Source organism: Saccopteryx bilineata, chromosome X (genome assembly GCF_036850765.1).
Source record: "Saccopteryx bilineata isolate mSacBil1 chromosome X, mSacBil1_pri_phased_curated, whole genome shotgun sequence".
In the NCBI taxonomy this organism is placed as follows: domain Eukaryota; kingdom Metazoa; phylum Chordata; class Mammalia; order Chiroptera; family Emballonuridae; genus Saccopteryx; species Saccopteryx bilineata.
Window position 1 is genome coordinate 37,353,655 of NC_089502.1, and position 18,964 is coordinate 37,372,618.

General features: G+C 41.4%; 1 protein-coding gene and 1 non-coding gene across 3 annotated transcripts in view; one reads left to right on the forward strand and one right to left on the reverse strand.

Annotated features, from left to right (window-relative positions):
• Positions 1-541: 541 nt before the first annotated feature.
• The window catches only part of AMOT (angiomotin), a 64,936-nt gene continuing 46,513 nt past the window's right edge, over positions 542-18,964 (forward strand). Inside the window, exons 1-3 of one of the 2 annotated variants that reach the window (XM_066249257.1) lie at positions 542-893; positions 10,369-10,444; positions 17,903-18,055. The gene's annotated coding sequence lies outside the window, so the exon portion shown is untranslated. Of the gene's footprint in view, positions 894-10,368; positions 10,445-17,902; positions 18,056-18,964 lie in introns of those variants that run through there. The other variant, XM_066249259.1, reaches the window with a different exon arrangement.
• TRNAS-GGA (transfer RNA serine (anticodon GGA)) lies at positions 6,272-6,347 on the reverse strand. Its single transcript has one exon. It is a non-coding gene; the product is annotated as a tRNA-Ser (tRNA).

Genomic DNA, 18,964 nt, shown 5'->3' on the forward strand with positions numbered 1-18,964 from the left:
AAAAAGGGAAAGAAAACGAACATCCAGAGCGCTGCTCCTTCCTCCCTTAAGCAGGCTTTTTGTGAAGCTGCTTTTCAGCATTTCATTTTTTTTTTTTTTCCTTCTGCTGTGGGGCTGGAAGCTATACTGTCTCCCACAGGACTCCGCTCCGCTGTTGCCATTAGATTATTACTGTGGTCTTTGGAAAACCCTTTCCTACCTCCCAGCCAGTCCTGCGTAGACTCTTAGGACTACTACTGTAACCGAATAGTGCCACGTTTGTGTAAGGACTAGAGCTAGGGCCCCGAGTTTTCGCCGGAGGGGCCGGACCCCGCGGTTCAATTGTTTGAAACTTCCCCGCCCTCTGGCCCCGCCTCTCTTCCGCCGCCGCCCCCCCTCCCCCCCCCCCGCCAGCTTTAGGGTCCCGGCAGACTCCCTTTATTCCCCGCCCTCTACTCCGCCCACTCCCTAGTCCATCCTTCCCTCCACCTACTGGGCGGTCCTAGCCGCTCACCACAAGAAGAAAAGCCACCCATTCGTTCCCCTTCCTTACCGCCCATCCTTTGCCCAGGAGCTGCCTTCTTCGCAGTCACGCCCCTTCCTTCCGAGGAGATTTCTGACTGCCCAAGCTGGTAGACCCTCCATCTCCTCTCTCTTTCGCTTTATCTTCTCTTACCTCTCACCTCTCCCTCTACTCCGACCTGCAGTTTGTCTCTCCTCTGACCATCCGCTGCTCCACCCTCCGGCCCGGTATCCTGCCTGTCCACTGCCACCAAGGAGAATCCAGAGGGAGCAGCGAAAAGGGGAGCAGCCGGCGGTTGGGGCTTACCCCCTGCCCATCCCTGGCCTTTGGCCTGGGTCGAAGCCACTCGAACGAGCAGAGAGTCGTCACCTTGTCTTCATTGCCTTCAGGGGTAGGAGACGCGTGGTTAATTTTCGCGGGGAACTGGGACAGGATCTATAGGTGGCATGAACTTGATTGTGCCCTCGATGTGAGTCGATCTACATGGGAGTAGGGATACTGTGCCTTTGCTTTCTTTGCAGCTGGCCATGAGTTTTCCGAGATGTGCAGCAAGTTAAGTGGGTTAAAAAGTATGTGTACATTTCTGGTCCAATGGAGATGCTAGTGGGTACCACAACTTCAAGGCAGTGTTACTTACTTGCCTCCTGGGGTCCTTGTAGGTACGTCTCTAGATTACTAACACAAAAGGAATTAAAGACCTAAGGGAACTTGAGGTCTTCCTTAAGCTCAGCAGAAAAGTCCATGCTTATCTGAGATTGCTAGATACATTCCTCCTAAATGCTTAGGGTTGGAGTGGGGACTCACACTCGCATTCCCCCAGGGCCTTGAATTCTTGAAGTCTTCAAGTCTGAGACTAATCTACAATGATACACTTTGTGTGTGTGTGTGTGTGTGTGTGTGTGTGTGTGTGTTGGTGAGGAAGAGGTTGCCCCTTATCTGTTTTATATATGTTGGTGGTTAGTTTTGCAGGATCATGAAGGTGTGTTGATGGTACTAAGCTTGGGTCACTCACTGTGTGTTGGTGCTTCGGCAGCAAGGTGGACTTTTTCCATATATGAAAATAAAGGGAAGAAAAAGTGAGAGGGAAAGTGACTGTCTTTGTGGACCGTGAGCAATCCCTGGTAAATTACCACTAATATAATAAAATATAATAATTTGCAGCAAGGGATTAAATGCAATCAACTGAGACAAAAGGGAACATTCGTGACAAATAGCATTTCTAATCTCTAACATGTATTTTAGAAAGAATATTCTGACACCTTGGAGTGTCTAATTTATTTCTTCTTACTCCCGCTCCATCCCTGCGCCACGAAGAGTGGAAGTTTGAAGGCATTTTAAAGCTTTCTTTTTCTTAATATAACCCTCTTCCATTCGGAGAGGATGATAGTCACCATAATCTTCAATAATGGAGAGCTAACGTTAAATCTCCTTGAACTAGGTTTATGAATACTACTTTCTCAGGCCAGCCTTTGTGAAGCCTTCTCAGTTAGACCTTTCGGCACCCTCACTTAGAAGCTAAGAATAGTTTGAGATACCATTTTGGATGCGGGAAAAATCTTCACCCACCTCCCACCTTTCATCAGTTGGACAGGCATGGAAAACTTATAAGAATGGTGGTGTTCAAAGACCCATTAACAAGATGTCCCCAACCCATGGCTTAATTGGGAATAAGTTATTGACTTATATTTCTAAATCATTTCGTTGGTTGATTTTAATGGGGGGAAGGAAAGCAGGAAGGGAGAGAAGGAACGTTACAGGGTGACAATTTTAAAGGCTATCCTGTTTCAAATCAGCTGGGAAGGAAACATTGGCCTGACCAAACTGCATTTTATAACTAGCCTGGGATATTTTAATAGCCAGGTGGTTGTAGAGTAGCTGCATCTATTTACAGATAACTCAGGTTCCAGCTATTCTATATGGGTTTATCGCGGATCATTTACAGACACTTTCTGGCACTACATCATACTTCATTTTAAGATACTTCTTTCTTTGGAAAAACCTAGGTCTGTAAAATTGAAAGCGCTTTCCCTACCTTCATAGTCTAGATATGAAGTAAACCTCTGTCCATGCTTGTATGTAGAATAACTTTTATGTGAAAATTGTAATTGTGGGTCTGTTTACCTATTTAAAAGTTTTTAAAAGGGAATTTTAAATATCATATTGAATATTCTTTTGGATCTGGAAATTGAAATTTCATTTCTGGTTTATGAAGTAGAATTTATTAGACTAATGTACAACCAATGCATTTTGTGGAGTTGGCTTTATCTGAAGTTGTGTAAAGAACGAATCAGATTCTTTCTAGAATGCCTTAAGAACAGTCTGTTTAGAAAGCAAAGGGATGGATGATATGACCTTGAGACCCCCATTGAGAGCCAGAATTCTAAGAGGGTACATCTGCCCCTGCGCTTCTCCTAAAAGCTCTCCCAAGAGCTCTCTCCCAGCCGTTGCCTTCTTTAAAAGGGTGTCTTTGTAATTAAGCAGCCCTTCTCCCTCATCCCCCTTTCTTTCTTTGATCCAGCTTTATAAGGTCTTTTATCCATTTGGAGAGAAGAGGAGTTTCTCACACTCTTCAACTCCCTTCTTAAGGTTTCTTTTCCTTTCCCCCCGAAAAAGTCCCCCACAATTTTTAGGATGCTTAGAAGTTGTTTTGTTTTGTTGTTGGGGGGGGGTACCAATGAGGTAGAATAGAGGATATATTCCCTCTTTGGAAATGCTTGTGACCAGGAAGTCTCCTCTTTGGAGACTGAGCATTTGCAGTATGAGATAACAGTCTATCCTTAGGGACCGTCTGGAAGAAATTGTCCTTTGCACCCATTAAGCCCAGTTAAAAACTACTGAAAAGGGTGGAGAGAGGTGTGTGTAGTCGTGGCTAAACCATTTAGGATGGTAAATGAGTAAATGTTCCCAAATCTCCTATAACATCACCGCTTACCCCCGTGGATTCAGTGGGTTTAGAGATCTGCTTGACTAATTAATTAGCTTGGGACTAAACCAATTTGTTTAGAATTGTTCTCCATTGATTTCCTGTCCTCAGGAATTTTTGTTGGTGGTTTACTATGACATGTTATCTTTAGTCTTGCATACTTCTTTGTTGCTTGCTGCGTTTTGTAGACTTTGGTCCAAAATCTAGGGTCCCACCCCTAAGTCAAAGGTGAGAATTTGGTCCCAGGAACAAAGACAGCATTAAACAAGCTGTCCATACAGCATTACTCTGCCCCGTGGTAGGGTTTGAATCCCTTTTTTTCAAGTGAGAGGAGGGGAGGTAGAGAGACAGATTCCCATATGTGCCCTAACTGGGATTCACCTGGCAACCCCATCTGGGGCCAATGCTCTAATCAGCCTAGCTATCCACAGCACCCAGGACTGATGCTTGACTCATTTGAGCCACTGGCTGCTAGAGGGGAAGAGAGAGAGAAGGAAGAGAGGGAGGTGAAGGAAGCAGGTGGTCGCTTCTCACGTACGCCCTGACCAGGGATCGAACCCAAACCTGGAACTTCTGCATTCCAGGCTGACACTCTATCCACTGAGCCAAACGGACAGGACCTGGATCCCTTTTAACCCAGAAAAAAGAGGGAAGTCTCCCCTTCCACTCAAAACACAAAATCTGAACAAAAAAAAAAAAAAAAAAAGAAAGAAAGAAAAACGGAAACTGGGAGATCATTTGCTTTATAAAAGAATCCACTACAGGTTTCTTTGAAAGAACTAGATTTACTACTTAGTACCCTTGACCTATTACTTGGTATATAAAAAGTCACTATAACTGATTATTATAAAAAATATATTTACTGAAGAAAGAAAAACATTAGAATTTTGTTGTAATGATTATTGTTTGAATTAAGTGAGGCCATTAGTTGGCCTTAGAAATCTTTTGTTATATGGGATGGAGTTAATTGTCTAAATCAGTTTGGCTAGTAATAATGCTGGCCAGGTTTATTCCTAGCCTACAACCACTTGTAGAAGGGAGCTACTATGACTTTCCCAAAATAAATCAGACTTCACAGATTTTGAAAACTATAAGGTGGGATTCTCTCTGCCATATTGGCTAAATATTTAAATGCTAGTTACTGTATTTGAGTAACCCAAGGACACGGAAAATTGCTTTAGGTAAATAAGAGCAACTTAAATATAAGAAACTATGATTAGCTTTCTTTCTTTTTTCCTTTTTTGTGACAGAGACAGAGACTGAGAGAGGGACAGATAGGGACAGGAAGAGAGGGAGATGAGAAATAATCAACTTTTCGTTGCTGCTCCCTAGTTGTTCATTGATTGCTTTCTCACATATGCCTTGACCAGGGGGGCTACAGCAGACCGAGTGACCCCTTGCTTAAACCAGTGACCTTAGGTTCAAGCCAGCAACCTTGGGCTTCAAATTACTGACTTTGGGCTCATGCTGATGACTATGGAATCATGTCTATGATCCCCTGATCCATACTGAAGCCAGCAACCACGTGCTCAAGCTGGTTAGCCTGTGCTCAAGCCAGATGAGTATGCACTCAAGCCAGTGCCCTCAGGGTTTCAAACCTGGGTCCTCTGCATTCCAGTCCAAGGCTCCATCCACTGCACCACCACCTGGTCCACAGCACCACCACCTGGTCAGGTATGATAACTTTTTTAGTGAGCTTATTGGTGAGAGGAACCTGGGCTCTTGATCCACCTCTAATCAGTTTACCACCCTTGGCAAGTTTCGTCTTCTGTAAATTGTGAGGGTTGGATAGGGTGACTTTGAGAACCAGTTCTCAAAAGTTTATGATTCTCTTCCTAGGCCTCGGCTTCTGGTGTGAATATGAATGATTTCTATTAGAATGTTGTACAACAATTGTTAGAAATATAATCATGTAGTCATCTGGATATTTTTTAAACGCCTGTAAGTATATATTAATATAAATATATTCTGTTCTGTATTTTAACAACATATCTATTTGAAAAGCTAAGACCAGGTGTCCTCAAACTTTTTACACAGGGGGCCAGTTCACTGTCCCTCAGACCGTTGGAGGGCTGGACTATAAAAAAACTATGAACAAATTCCTATGCACACTGCACATATCTTATTTTAAAGTAAAAAAACAAAACGGGAACAAATACAATATTTAAAATAAAGAACAAGTAAATTTAAATCAACAAACTGACCAATATTTCAATGGGAACTATGCTCCTCTCACTGACCACCAATGAAAGAGGTACCCTTCCAGAAGTGCGGCAGGGGCCAGATAAATGGCCTCAGGGGGCCGCATGTGGCCCGTGGGCCGTAGTTTGGGGACCCCTGGCTAAGACCCTACCCAAAACTTCGTCACAAATCCAATAGTCCTAACAGATCACTTGCTTTTATTATTTCTAGCTCCTGACAGTCCTTGTTTTTCAACTTAAGTAAATTTTATATAGTCATAGAAGTATCCACTTGCTTTAAAATAAGTTTCCATCTAAGAATTATCTTTGTAAACCTGTGTGGAAGAATGAAGTCAGCACCTGACTGATTTTTTTTTTTTTTTGTATTTTTCCGAAGTTGGAAATGGTGAGGCACTGAGACAGACTCCCGCATGCACCTGACCGGGATCCACCCGGCATGCCCACCAGGGGGCGATGCTCTGCCCATCCGGGCCTCGCTCTGCCACAGTCAGAGCCATTCTAGCGCCTGAGGCAGAAGCCACAGAGCCATCTTCAGCGCCTGGGCAAACTTTGCTCCAGTGGAGCCTTGGCTACGGGAGGGGAGGAGAGAGACAGAGAAGAAGGAGAGGGGGAGGGGTGGAGAAGCAGATGGGCGCTTCTCCTGTGTGCCCTGGCTGGGAATTGAACCCAGGACTCCTGCACTCCAGGCTGACGCTCTACCACTGAGCCAACCGGCCAGGGCCTGATTATTTTTTTTAAGTGAGAAGAGGTAAGATAGTGAGACAGACTTTTGCATGAGCCCTGACCAGGATCTATCTGGCAACCTTTGTCTGGGGTGAATGCTCAAATCAGCTGAGCTATCCGCAGCACCTGGGCCGACACTGGAACCAATTGAGCCACTGGCTTTGTGAAAGGAAAAGAGAGAGAAGGGGGAAAAGAAGAGGAAGAGAAGCAGATGGTTGCTTTTCATTTGTGCCCTGACTAGGGATCGAACCTGGGAATTTGCACACTGGCCAATGGTCTATCAACTAAGCCAAGAGACCAGGGCTGCACCTGACTGAATTCACATGAAGAATTACATACATTTGTTCCTTGAATACCAGGAGAGACTAGGTGTGATTTAGAGATGTTTCGTGTATCTAGCAAGGCTGTTAATTCTGTTTCCTTGACCTTCTGTTACCTCTTCATCATTCTTTTTAAACAAAAAGAAAACAATGGTTCACTGTTTACTTTGCCTCAATCACTAGCAATGATCCTCAAATCACTGTATCCTGATATATCATCAAGAGGGTACACATTTGAGTAGACTAGAAAATCTCCCAAGTGAGAAAATAAAGCAAGAAAACAAAAACATTTTGTTTTATAACTTTAAAATAATACATTTAAACTAGACTGAATGTAGTAAGGAAACTAAAGATTTTAGACAATTAAATATAAGACATGTAGGTATAGCAAGAGAACCCACACATAATGGGTTCTTCGTTTGTGACCTTCACCATATAGTGAAAGTTCAGTTACAGGGCCCTTTAATTTTCCTTTGATAGCAAATTTATAATATACAATATGTCTAATCTCCAATTTTGGATGGACTCATTCATGAAACCAGTGGCTTATCATAAATTAGACTGAATTGCTTTAACCAGAATAGGAAGGTGAAGTATGGATTTTTAGTACATAGTACCAAGTACAGTACAGTGATATTTTTTTATGATATGTGTTCATGGGGAAAATGAAGATGGATATATTTGCTGATATCTCTTAAGGTAATTTTTGAAAATCTACTTTTGAACTCTATTAACTGTCCTTCACATTTTTAAAGTGACTTTCATTATTGACTCTACGATGTGTAGACTGTGTGATTTGACACTAGGAACTGGGTTTCTCTGCCCAGCCTCTCTGACTTACCATGTGACCAAGGGTAAATAAATTAGCTGCTCTGAGCGTCAGTTACCCTTCTGGGAAGCAAGGATATTAATACTTCATGGAGGTGTTTAGGCATGCTTCATATTGGACACAAGCTTTGAGGTCATTGGATGAAAGGTGTTAGCACGATGGCAGAGCTGGCTTATTATAGGGTCCTGGGCAGGTGTTGACTTTTAATAAGTTTTGCTTTCTTACAGTGTCCATTGCTCCATTGCCTTATTGACTATAATTGATTGTGCCATTATTTGTATTATTGACCCTCTTGGTTCTTAAAATAATTAAACATTTTCATTTAGGTAGTAAGTTGAAGTTCTAGTAACAAGACTCTAGTCTAGGATATCCCAGAGTGATGAAAAATAGCTTCAAAAAAAGACGTTAGTTGGAATGTGCCATAGAATTTAGTGAGTTCTTCAAAGCTCTAGAAAACTAAAAAGAGTAAAGCAAATTTCTGTGTGTGTCTGTGTGTGAGTGTGTGTGTGTTTTAAAGGAGAAAGTTTTGAGTAATATTTGCTTGTGACACATACTGATGATAGCCAGTAACTGAAACCCAGCCATTGTAGTGTTTTATACACAGCTGGTTTTTATTAATGATGGAATATTTATGCTTGCTGTACAATCTGTGGCTCATTTCCATGTGTATGTCAGGACTTAAATACCCCCAAAAGCAACATTAAGATAATATTAAATATAAATGTGGCCAAGATGGAAAGGGCTTTTTTTTTGGGGGGGGGTTCTCTTTTATTATTATTGGTGTTGCTTCAGATCACAATAACTGCCCCCCCCAACTTTAGGCACTGATGCTGATCTTTTCTTTTTCTTTATATAACCTATAGCAAACTTTACATTTTGATCCTTTTGATATGGACAAATGATCTCCCCTCCCTTCATAATGCAGATGAAACTGATGTATGTGTTTTTTAAGAGCACATTTTCCCTGCACATGCTTCTCATTATCCTAGAGGCCTGGACTCAATCAGTAAAGGAGCAGAGAAACCACATAATTGAAAGGAGAATGACGGTGGTGCATACTTGGAATATTTGTGGGAAGGGGATTGCTGACATCAGAAAATTTAGTGGCCTGAGTGTTAACAGCATTGAAGAGAAATACGCTTTCTGTGTTTCTGTGCATTGAGAATTATTTTTAAGGGGATAAAAAATGGGCCAGGTTTTACATCCTTTTTTGAAGTTTCCTTGGAAACTTTGATGAAGATTGTTATAGAATAGTTCAAGTAAAAACTTCCCCATCTAGAAGCTAATTATTATATTAATCATTTGGGTTGTTTTCAAGGGGCATGGATTTGCATTGAATTAATAATGTTTTTTTCATGTGATAGGAAACTAGATAAAAATCACAGATGAGGAAAATTAGTTAGATTGCCTATATTGAGGATATATAATTTTCTTTTTATTACATTTAGGTTTTCAGTTCAGATTTTTGTTTCACTCTGTTTATATATAGTGATCATATTTTAGTTTTGGAGCCAGTTTTACTTTCTGGATAATGGGTTGTAAACCAAAGCTTATTAACTTGAGTTTCCTGTATGAATTGGAGAAATAAAATAACAAATGACAATAAAGTATTTTATTAAGGTAACATTTGTTTTGTTTTCTTCTTCAATTAGTTTCTCTCTCTGTGTGTGTGTGTGTGTGTGTGTGTGTGTGTGTTTTGCAGAGGCAATTTTTTTTTAAGCAAACAATTTTTGAAGCTAAGAAAATTTTGATGACCCTCTTTACCCTCAAGGACATTCTATCTGCCTCAGACTCTCAGTTACGCTTCTATTAGGGCAATGTGATGACTTTTCTGACCTGATACATTTTGTGACTAGACTAGCAATTCTCCCTTGGCAGCTTGAAGAAGAGTGTTTATTGTGGGAACTGGAGTGCAGGATTCCTAGCGTGTTCGTTCTTCTGTACTCCACCATTTTTTAAAGAGAATGTATACTTGCTCCTGGGGTTTCAGTGCCATTTGAAACAGAATAAGTGCTGTGTAACTAAATATGTAATGGAGGCCTGTTGTGGTGTTCCTTTTCTCCATATAACTAGTAGGGGACAGTCATTCTGTACATATATTCCCTGATCCTATACCTGCAGCAGATGCCTGCTCTAGAGTTTTGGAGAGTGGGCAAGCAAGTTATATGTCCAACCAGTGGGCTAATTTATATGATTTGTAGTTTAACTGATTTCGTTCTAGTCCTTCCTTGCAGGCAAGATCTAGATTTAGTTTTGCAATGGCAACTCAATCAAGATAGGTTCTTGGGGCTTGCAAGTCGGGGTGAGAAGGAGGGGTGTACTTTGGGGAGTGACTCAGGCCCTTTGGTATGAAGATATGAAATGCTGGCTCTTGTCCATGCACCTGCTGGCTGCCACACCTGTAATCAGCACCTGAGCCCCACTCAGACACAAAAGCCAGACTGAAGGCAGATGGGGCCCCCCTAAAATGCATACAGCAAAACGGGGCCTCCAATTATGTTAGTGGAACACCACTGCAAATTATATTTAGCCTTTCCAGTGTTGGTAAGGGGAACAAGTTAGATACTTTGTTGCAGGTGCAGTACACAGCTTGCTCAAGATACTGTTGGAGCCCCAAGGGAATCTGCCTTCCTAATGAATTTCTCCTGTGAACTGTCCTCTTAAAAACTGGAGAGTCAGTTCTGTAGAAGTTTGTGTCTAGTAACCTGGCACAGAACAGGAATTCACAAGACCTGGGGTCTTATCTTGGCCCCACCAGTGAGCCACAGTGAAACCTTGGTCAAATTAGTTATCATTAGCTACCTGTCCTGGACTTAAGCTTCTGCAGTTGTAAATTGGAATTAATCACATCTGCCTTTATTTCCTCACAGAACTGCTGAGAAGGGCAAATAAGATAACAGAAGTAAAAGAGCTTTTGTCTCCTGAAGAAAGGCTGAGAAACTAAAGGTAATAGTATTATTGTTATTGCTTTCATTCCTTTTCTTCTCTTTTTAATTTAATTTAATTAATTTATTTTTTTTCTGAAGCTGGAAACGGGGAGGCAGTCAGACAGACTCCCGCATGTGCCCAGGATCCACCTGGCATGCCCACCAGGGGGCGATGCTCTGCCCATCTGGGGTGTCGCTCTGTCGCGACCAGAGCCACTCCAGCACCTGGGGCAGAGGCCAAAGAGCCATCCCCAGTGCATGGGCCATCTTTTGCTCCAATGGAGCCTTGGCTGCGGGAGGGGAAGAGAGAGACAGAGAGGAAGGAGGGGGGGGTGGAGAAGCAGATGGGTGCCTCTCCTGTGTGCCCTGGCCAGGAATCGAACCTGGGACTCCCACACGCCAGGCCGATGCTCTACCACTGAGCCATCCGGCCAGGGCCTCCTTTTCTTCTCTTTCTGTTGCCTCTAGCAAAGTCTTTGGGAAGTGCTATTTACTCAGTATGCAATTATCAGGCATATTTTATGTACAAATTAATATTTTAGGTGTTAGGAATGACACAGGAAAAAATGACACAGGAAAAAAAAACTTGCACCAAGTCCATGCCCTCTAAAATCTTGCAGTCTTGCAACTTCCATTTCCAGCTCAACCTATTACAGTGATTTCTGCCTGGGTACTTAGAAACTTAAAAGGTAAGAATTAACTTCTTTTTTTCCTGTCTGTATTGTAACTGGAGAGTTCCATTCCTGGAGCAGTGTATTCCAAAGACTAGATTGAAGGTATAAAAGGAAGAAGGAGAGAGCCATGGGTAAATAAAGCAATTTCTCACTCTCACATTTGCTCACTCTGACCCTTGCTCATTTTTTCAGGGACTCAACCTAGTTTCATCTTTGGTTCCTGTGTGTTCCTACTCTTTGTGGACCAGCCCACTCTTTGACCTTAGCAGTTATCCATATGCTAAGGACTCCAAAAGATATGTCTCAACCTATTTTTGACTCCTCCCTTTCCAACTTCCCTAACATCAAGTTGGTTATCAGATCCCATGTCTCCCACTTATATCATAGGTCTTTTCCCCTGGGAAGCTTTGCTTAGGTGGCTCAAAGATTTTTTTATAGGGTCCTCTGTGTTGCCAGAGCTGTCTGTTCATACCTCTGGTTTCCTGTTGGATTGCGTCCCACTACTTGACTGGGATCTCCTTGAGGACTGGGCACTGTTATATTTCTCTCTCTCTCTCTCATTTTTTGAAGCCACACTAAGACCTTTACAGTACCTGGCTACAGTTTAGTGCTTAATAAATGTTTGTGGAAAATATGGTATGGTACATGTTCTAAATAGGGATGTGTACAAAGTCCAGTAGAAACTCTGAGGAGAGAGAATTCGTTTTTCCATATTGAGCAAGTTTAGGGCAGGGGGAAGAGAGAGAAGGATTAGGGGAAAGCCTTCAAAGAGAAGGTGGAAACATGGAAAGCACTGTCCTCTTCTGAGAATTCTTGCTAAGCAACCCAGGAAAGAAATGCAAGTCATGTTCACTCTTGCTAAGGCATCTCTAGCCTGTTTCCTACCCTATGTTAAGACTAGATGACTTTTATGGTCAAGTCTGCAAATAAAGCTCTGTCTATAACACATTGACCATTTAAGACAGGTGTCACTTAGCCACATAATATTAAACAGGGGTGACATTAAACGTGCCACCTTAACTGGGGCTGAAATCAGAGATGCACAGGCTCATTGGTTATGTATACATAGTTCTATATAGCACAATAACCTTTAAAATACATTGAATATTGGTTTCTGAAAATTGAGCAATTTATTTCTGAGAATTTAGCAGGTTGGGTCACTAGAACTGAATGTTTTCAAGCTGACTGTCAGATCTTTCCAAGGGCAAAAATGAAAAATGATATAATACATTACAGGCCATGAACCTGTTCTCACCCACCTGATGCTTTTACTAATTAGCTTCTTGGCTGGATGGCAATTTGGGACAAGTGCATGCAAGCTGGATTCACAAGGGAGTCCACATTCCACTCTGCCATTTTGAAAGCCACTGGGATACTACACTGCTTCTCTTGGCTTCTTTCCCTCCCAGGAGTGCTGCTCTGCGTTGGTAGAAAATGAGAACAGGATAACTTTTCATTCAATGAAGGAGAAATTTCATGGGACTTTGATGATTTGGTCATTTTATTTTTTTTATTTTAGTAGGTTGTCTAAAACAGTGTTTTTCAACTCTCAGTCCACCAGAAATTTCATGCCAGTCTGCGGAACAGTTAAGCACCTGATGTTATATGGAGATTACAGAGTTTATAATCGTACAAAATTTCTGGTGGACCAGCACCAACCAGTCCACAGACTAGTGGTTGAAAAACACTGGTCTAAACATTTATGCTCTTTGACCTGTTAATTTTACTTTTGGGTTTCAATCATTAGGAAACAATCCAAAATATTGAAAAAGGCTAAATCACAAAGATGTTTTTGTTACATTATTTAGACTAGAACAAAATTGAAAGCGATTTCAATGTCTGAATAATTAGAAAATGGGTAAGTGAATCTTGATAATACTCATTTAATAGACTGTTACACAGTCATTGCAATGTTTGTATGAAGTCTATGCCACAACATGGAGAAAGTGCTTATAATAAAGTGAAATGTAAGCTCTAAAATTATATGTACTTTCATATTTCATTGCTTTGTAAAAACACAAATACACAAAGAAAAAACCTAACGGAAATATTCTATAATGTTAATGATGTTTGGGTTGAGTTGCTAGGATTATGAGTGATTTTTTTCTTTGTTATAAATATTTGCATGTTGTGCTTATATTACTTGTAAAATAAAGTAAACAAGAATGAGTAGCATGCAATTGAATATAGGATAATGGTAAAAGCAGATAGCTTGTAGGTATATTCTTAAACTTTTCTCAGTTTATGCTCTATCTGATTTCATGGACTGATCATGCTCTTTCTGAGGCAAGAAGAAATGGGATGTGATGGCGTGATATATTTAATACTCCCTTGGAATAGGTGTGTATAGAGGGAAGTGAAGGGGTGGGGGCAACAGTATTTTCTTGTTACCCAATATTCCACTGCTCATGTACATTTTAGAGTTAATCACTTTTGTTGCCTGTTAATGTGTTCAACTTCATTACTTTATAGTACAGAAAAGTGAAAGTGGTACCAAATTGACCACATCTTTGAGTTGCCATCTCAGAAACCAATAACTGACACTGATCCTCAGTAAGATTTGGAAGTGCCAAGGCCTTACTGTGGTTCCTAAAATAAATTTTCTAACCTAATCTAAATTGAGATGGAGATAAGGGCAAATAGGTGGGGTTGACTCAAAGACTTTTCTTAAGCTAGTGCTAGATTTAAGTAAGAGTAAGTACCAAGTTTTTATGATGCTGACAAGATCTAGAACAGGGGCCTGGAAACATTGAGCAGTGGGGGTTTCTGTTATTCTCTGACCTATGTGCATAAGTTGGCCTAAAGAGGGAGATTGTGTAGGATCCTTCAGTCATCCTTAAACTATAAACCTATCTGTCCTACCTCTTTGGACCCTGACCCCTGCCATGATCATTTTATTTCTTATGAAATCGAAAAACTGGTGGTTACATGAAACCAGGTTTATATTCTCTCAAAACTAGAGTCAATTCAATTTAATAAGTATTAATTACACATCTTCTATGTGTAAGCTAGTATGCTAGATAATATATTTTAATGGAAGGGTCTATTCCCCGAGGTATAAAAAAGCCTGTATTCTGGTCCTGGCTCTGAACCCCTTTAAATTCTGGCATCTTTATCTATAAAAGAGGGTATTTGCCTGACCAGGTGGTGGTGCAGTGGATAGAGCATCAGACTAGGATACAGAGGACCCATGTTTGAAACCCCAAGGTCGCCAGCTTGAGCACAGGTTTATCTAGCTTGAGTGCAGGCTCACCAGCTTGAGTACGGGGTCTCTGGCTTGCACATGGGATCATAGACATGACCCCATGGTTGCTGGTTTGAGCCCAAAGGTCGCTGAATTCAAGCTCAAGGTCGGTGGCTTGAGCCTAAGATTGCTGGCTTGAGCAAGGGGCCACTCTCTCTACTGTAGTCCCCAGTCAAGGCACATATGAGAAAGCAGTCAATGAACAACTATGGTGCTGCAATGAAGAACTGATGCTTCTCATCTCTCTCTCTTTTTGTCTGTCCCTGTCTGTCTGACTCTCTCTCTCTGTCTCTCTCAAAATAAAGAGGTGCTTGGACCACTGGATGGTCTCCCAAAAGTCTTTCTTACTTGAATATTCACTGATATAAGTACCTCTACATATAGACCAAATTGCAAATAAAGATATATATATGTATGACCTTGCTTTATAAAATTGCTGCAGACTTCTAGGGAAAAAAAAAGCCATTTTGAAATTAAATCTAATTTTTATTGAGCCTTTATTAAGTGCCAGGCTCTGTGTTTATACTTTACATGGATTACTTCCTTCAGCTTTATGGAAACCCAGTGAGCTATGAGCACTATTATCCTTCTTTTACAGATGATGAAATTTGAGATTTGGGGAGGTCAAGACACATGTATGAGGCCAGTGAGCAAGCTATAGATCCAGGATTTGGACTTAGGCAGAGTAACTCTAGGCCCAGGGTCTTAACCATTCTGTTTATACTGCCTGCCCATTATGCATTGAAAATTTATGGATAACCATTGTTTCTTACCTCCCAAAGGAAGTGAATTAGTATCCAAAGTTCCAAGACTTTTGGGAAAGGTGTTCCCTAGGACATTTCAGGCCACAATATGGACCAACCTGAGAGGACATGAGAGGATTCATTTGCCTGTTTTGCCTCTCTCTTTGTGAGGGAGGGAGTGTGTGTGTGTGTGTGTGTGTGTGAGAGAGAGAGAGAGAGAGAGAGAGACTGAGATGCACAAATACATGCACGCAGATGCAGATATAGGGAAAACTTTGAACTGGCTTCTTTCCATTTAGCTGGAAGTAAAATTGTATGAACAAATTGACCAAGATTTAGCAGAGAAACAGGTTTCTTAAGCTTAGATTCTTCATCCTGGTTGGTGGAGTGAGGGGTGGGGGCAGACTAAGAGGAGGTGATAGAAAAGATAGCAAGGATAGTGAGAAGATCTTATAGGCATATTTCAAAATTTATTTGAAGGGTAAGAATTTGATCTTCCCTGGACACCTTGTAATGTTGATTTGCTGGGACTTGGCTTGGTAATCATCTGGGCTCTCACTAATGTGTTTTGGCTCAGCCTCCCAGGTATACTGGGAGAGTTCAATGACTGCAAATGGAGTAAGGATTCAGCTTGGCCTTGCCACTCTGTTGTTATTACTGAAGAGTAGAATATATAGATTGAAATTGCATTTTTAAAGAGAGAACCATGGATATCTTTCTTCCTCTATCAAATATCTTCAGGGACATTCTGTTTGTCCAGGAGAAACAAGGTTATTTTATTGATTGAAGATGATGTCAGACTCCTGGCAGTTGGTGTGATTAAATTTGTGGGCAGATTAAAGGTTGCAGAGTTCATACTTTTTTTTTTTTGCACATGAGACAGAATATTTTGCTTTTTTTCCCTCTAATAAATAAACGAAGTAATGTTTTCCTTTTTATGTTATTTTAATATGTAAATGAACATAAGTTCTAAGTTCTTTAAGAAAAGAATCAGCAAACTGGAGAGAAATCAGCAAAGATTTTTTTTTTTTTTTACTTAAACTGCTCTTTTCCTCTTTGAAACAGAAACAAAAAAGGCTAGGAGGTGGGGTAATGGGGAGGGACAATCTGTGTCCTATTGACATAAAATGATGTGGATTTTGAAAAAGATATGGAACAGAGAGGACAAAATTAAGAAAAGGAAGTAAGACTTTGGACAAGTAAAGTTTTCTCGGTGAGGAGCCAGGGCATCAGAAGCAAGACAATCAAGATTGGCATGAAGAAGCTAAATAGTACTGGCAAAGAATTATATGGTGGTTTCTCTCCAGGGGTTCAAATTTTAAGGCCTTAGGCTGTTTTCTGCATGTTTCAGTTGAAAAAAAAAAGACAACTGTTTTGTTCAGAATTGGACAATAGAAGCACAGTGGTTATTTACCATAGCTCTGTTAATAGTATATCTTTGATTCCAATTAGAAATTGTTCCTCTCTTTGAAATTAGGGGAGACACCCCAAAATAATTACCTTGCAGATTGGAGATGATGATATTGCTTTTGTTTGTGATTACACACTGGGCTGAAACAAGATGGAAAGACAAATTTCCATGTTTGCTCACTTTATATCTTTTCACTTTATTTTTGGCAGCATTGCAAGGAAATAATGTTAAATTAATCATTGTGTGGTTTAGTGGATTTTTTAAAAACTTGGATGTTTTGGACGTGCTCCCAAATCACAGAGATGCTTGTGCGCTTCCTGTGCATTGCCTTGCTCTGCAAATGATGTCTCTGGTGCAGATTAAAGCCTTTTCTTTAAGTGACATGAGTGAGTCATGGCTAAGCCAGGACAGAAAATAAGAATGTAGATCATGTGCATGTCACCTAAACACAAACTTGTAAGTTTGATAACCATTTTAGTTGGACCTGCAGGCCTTTTCTAAGGATCTAGGCAGTACTTATAAATGAGGACTCTTGAATCTATAGCTGGTGGGCATTTGCACCTAGTCTCTATAGTGTGAGTTTAGCTTTTTCCTTTTTGTGGAGATACTGGGGCTATGGAAGTGCTGAGAAAGTGAATGGAGGGATCTTCTTGAAGGATTGCTGCTATGCGTTGAGAAGAGCAATGCCTTTGCTATTGCAGTAAGAATTGAGGAGCCATCAATCAGATTGTAAGCTCTGTAAGGGCAGGAACTATACATTGTGTCTTTTGTATTCCTTGATGTGTTTAACATGAGGCTGGCAAATGTCTGGAATAGCCAGTATGCAGTGAATACTTAATGACTTGATGAAAAATGAGTTTGGGTTTGTTTCTGCCCATCTGTCGTTATAGCAGTTGAATCAGGAGTTCCACTGAGCATTTACCTTTGACCAAAAACCTACTTTCTGAAGACTGCCTTTGCTTCTAGGATGTAGGGCAGTAAGCCTTACTCACCTCCCCAACTACTGATAGCCATTTAAAGGTTGCACCCTAAAGGTGACAGCGGTATGGCTTTCTGCCATCACCTGTCATTCCATCTCAGAATTGAAGCAGTGGATTTTTGGGGCTGTGAGGTTAAAACAGAGCAATCTTTTCTAGTCTCAGACCTGGACATTTCCATCCCCTGGAGACTGGCTGACCTCCAACATACACTGCCCTATAGTGAAGTTGGGTTTTTTTGTTTGTTTGTTGTTTGTTTGTTTTTTTGTCCTGGTGGAAATGGGACTCTGCCACTCATATAAAAAGCAAGCACACGGGAGGACAAGTCATTCCCTTGGAAAGACTGGTTTGGTTAACTCTTGGCCATTGGTGGCAAAATAGAAACGACGTTTTTATTTCTTCCTCCCTCCCCCTCCTGAACATTTCAGACTGACCACTGTTTGGACTCTTGGCGGCGCTTAACCTGAACCTGACTGAGTGTTAGGGGAGAGGGAATCTGCCGTTGCGGTTCCTGGAGCTGCTCATAAGCAAGAATTCCCTGTCCTGATCAAGGCTTTAAGCCTAAAAGAAAGCAGAAATAGGTATGGACCATTGGTGTGTGCGTGCGCGTGTGAGCCTGTGTGCGTGTGCGTGCAAGCCTGTGTGCATGCAGGGTGGGGTGGGTGTGGAAGGGGAGGGGGTGGTGCACTAGCTCTTCAGGATCTGGGGCAGCTCAATGTCTGCATTTCTCTGTCTGCAGGAGGGGTTTATAAGCGATTTTCTTGTGACCATACATATGCCTGTTTCCATTGTTTTACAAAAAAACCCAAAAAAACAATTGGGTAGTCATCTTTCCAGTTTCAGGCCCCCAAAAAGATTTATATGCTATACTTGTCAGCCTATCAGAAAATCCTAATCTAACAGTTTAAATACAAGAGTTCCTGTGGGTCACTGGCGGGAAAGGAAAGGGAACTTAAGGGCAGGTTGTTCAGCCCCTTGGTGTGTGCTTCCCTCAAAATTTGATTAATAAGATTTAAAAAGGGTCTTTGGAAGGTTAACTGTGGGTCATACTATTTTATACAATAATTGGAAACCAGGTAGCAGTAATCATGGAAAAAATGGGAAAGGAGAGCAAATGATCTTTCTCCAACTACCATACACATCTTCTGGATAACTCTCTGTAAGACTAAAGAAAATGGGCTCATATTTCCAGAGAGATGGAGGCTATATCATATAGAAATCAGGGCCTTGTAACCAGGATTTCAGAGTCTCATCTAGGAACCCAAGGGTGGGTTAGGTTGATGTTTATTGTGACTTTATGTGTGACATTATGCCCATTGTCCAGCACTACTTAAGATCCTTAGAGTTGCCCTGGCCAGTTGGCTCAGCGGTAGAGCGTCGGCCTGGCGTGGGACCCGGGTTCGATTCCCGGCCAGGGCACATAGGAGAAGCGCCCGTTTGCTTCTCCACACCCCCTCCTTCCTCTCTGTCTCTCTCTTCCCCTCCCACAG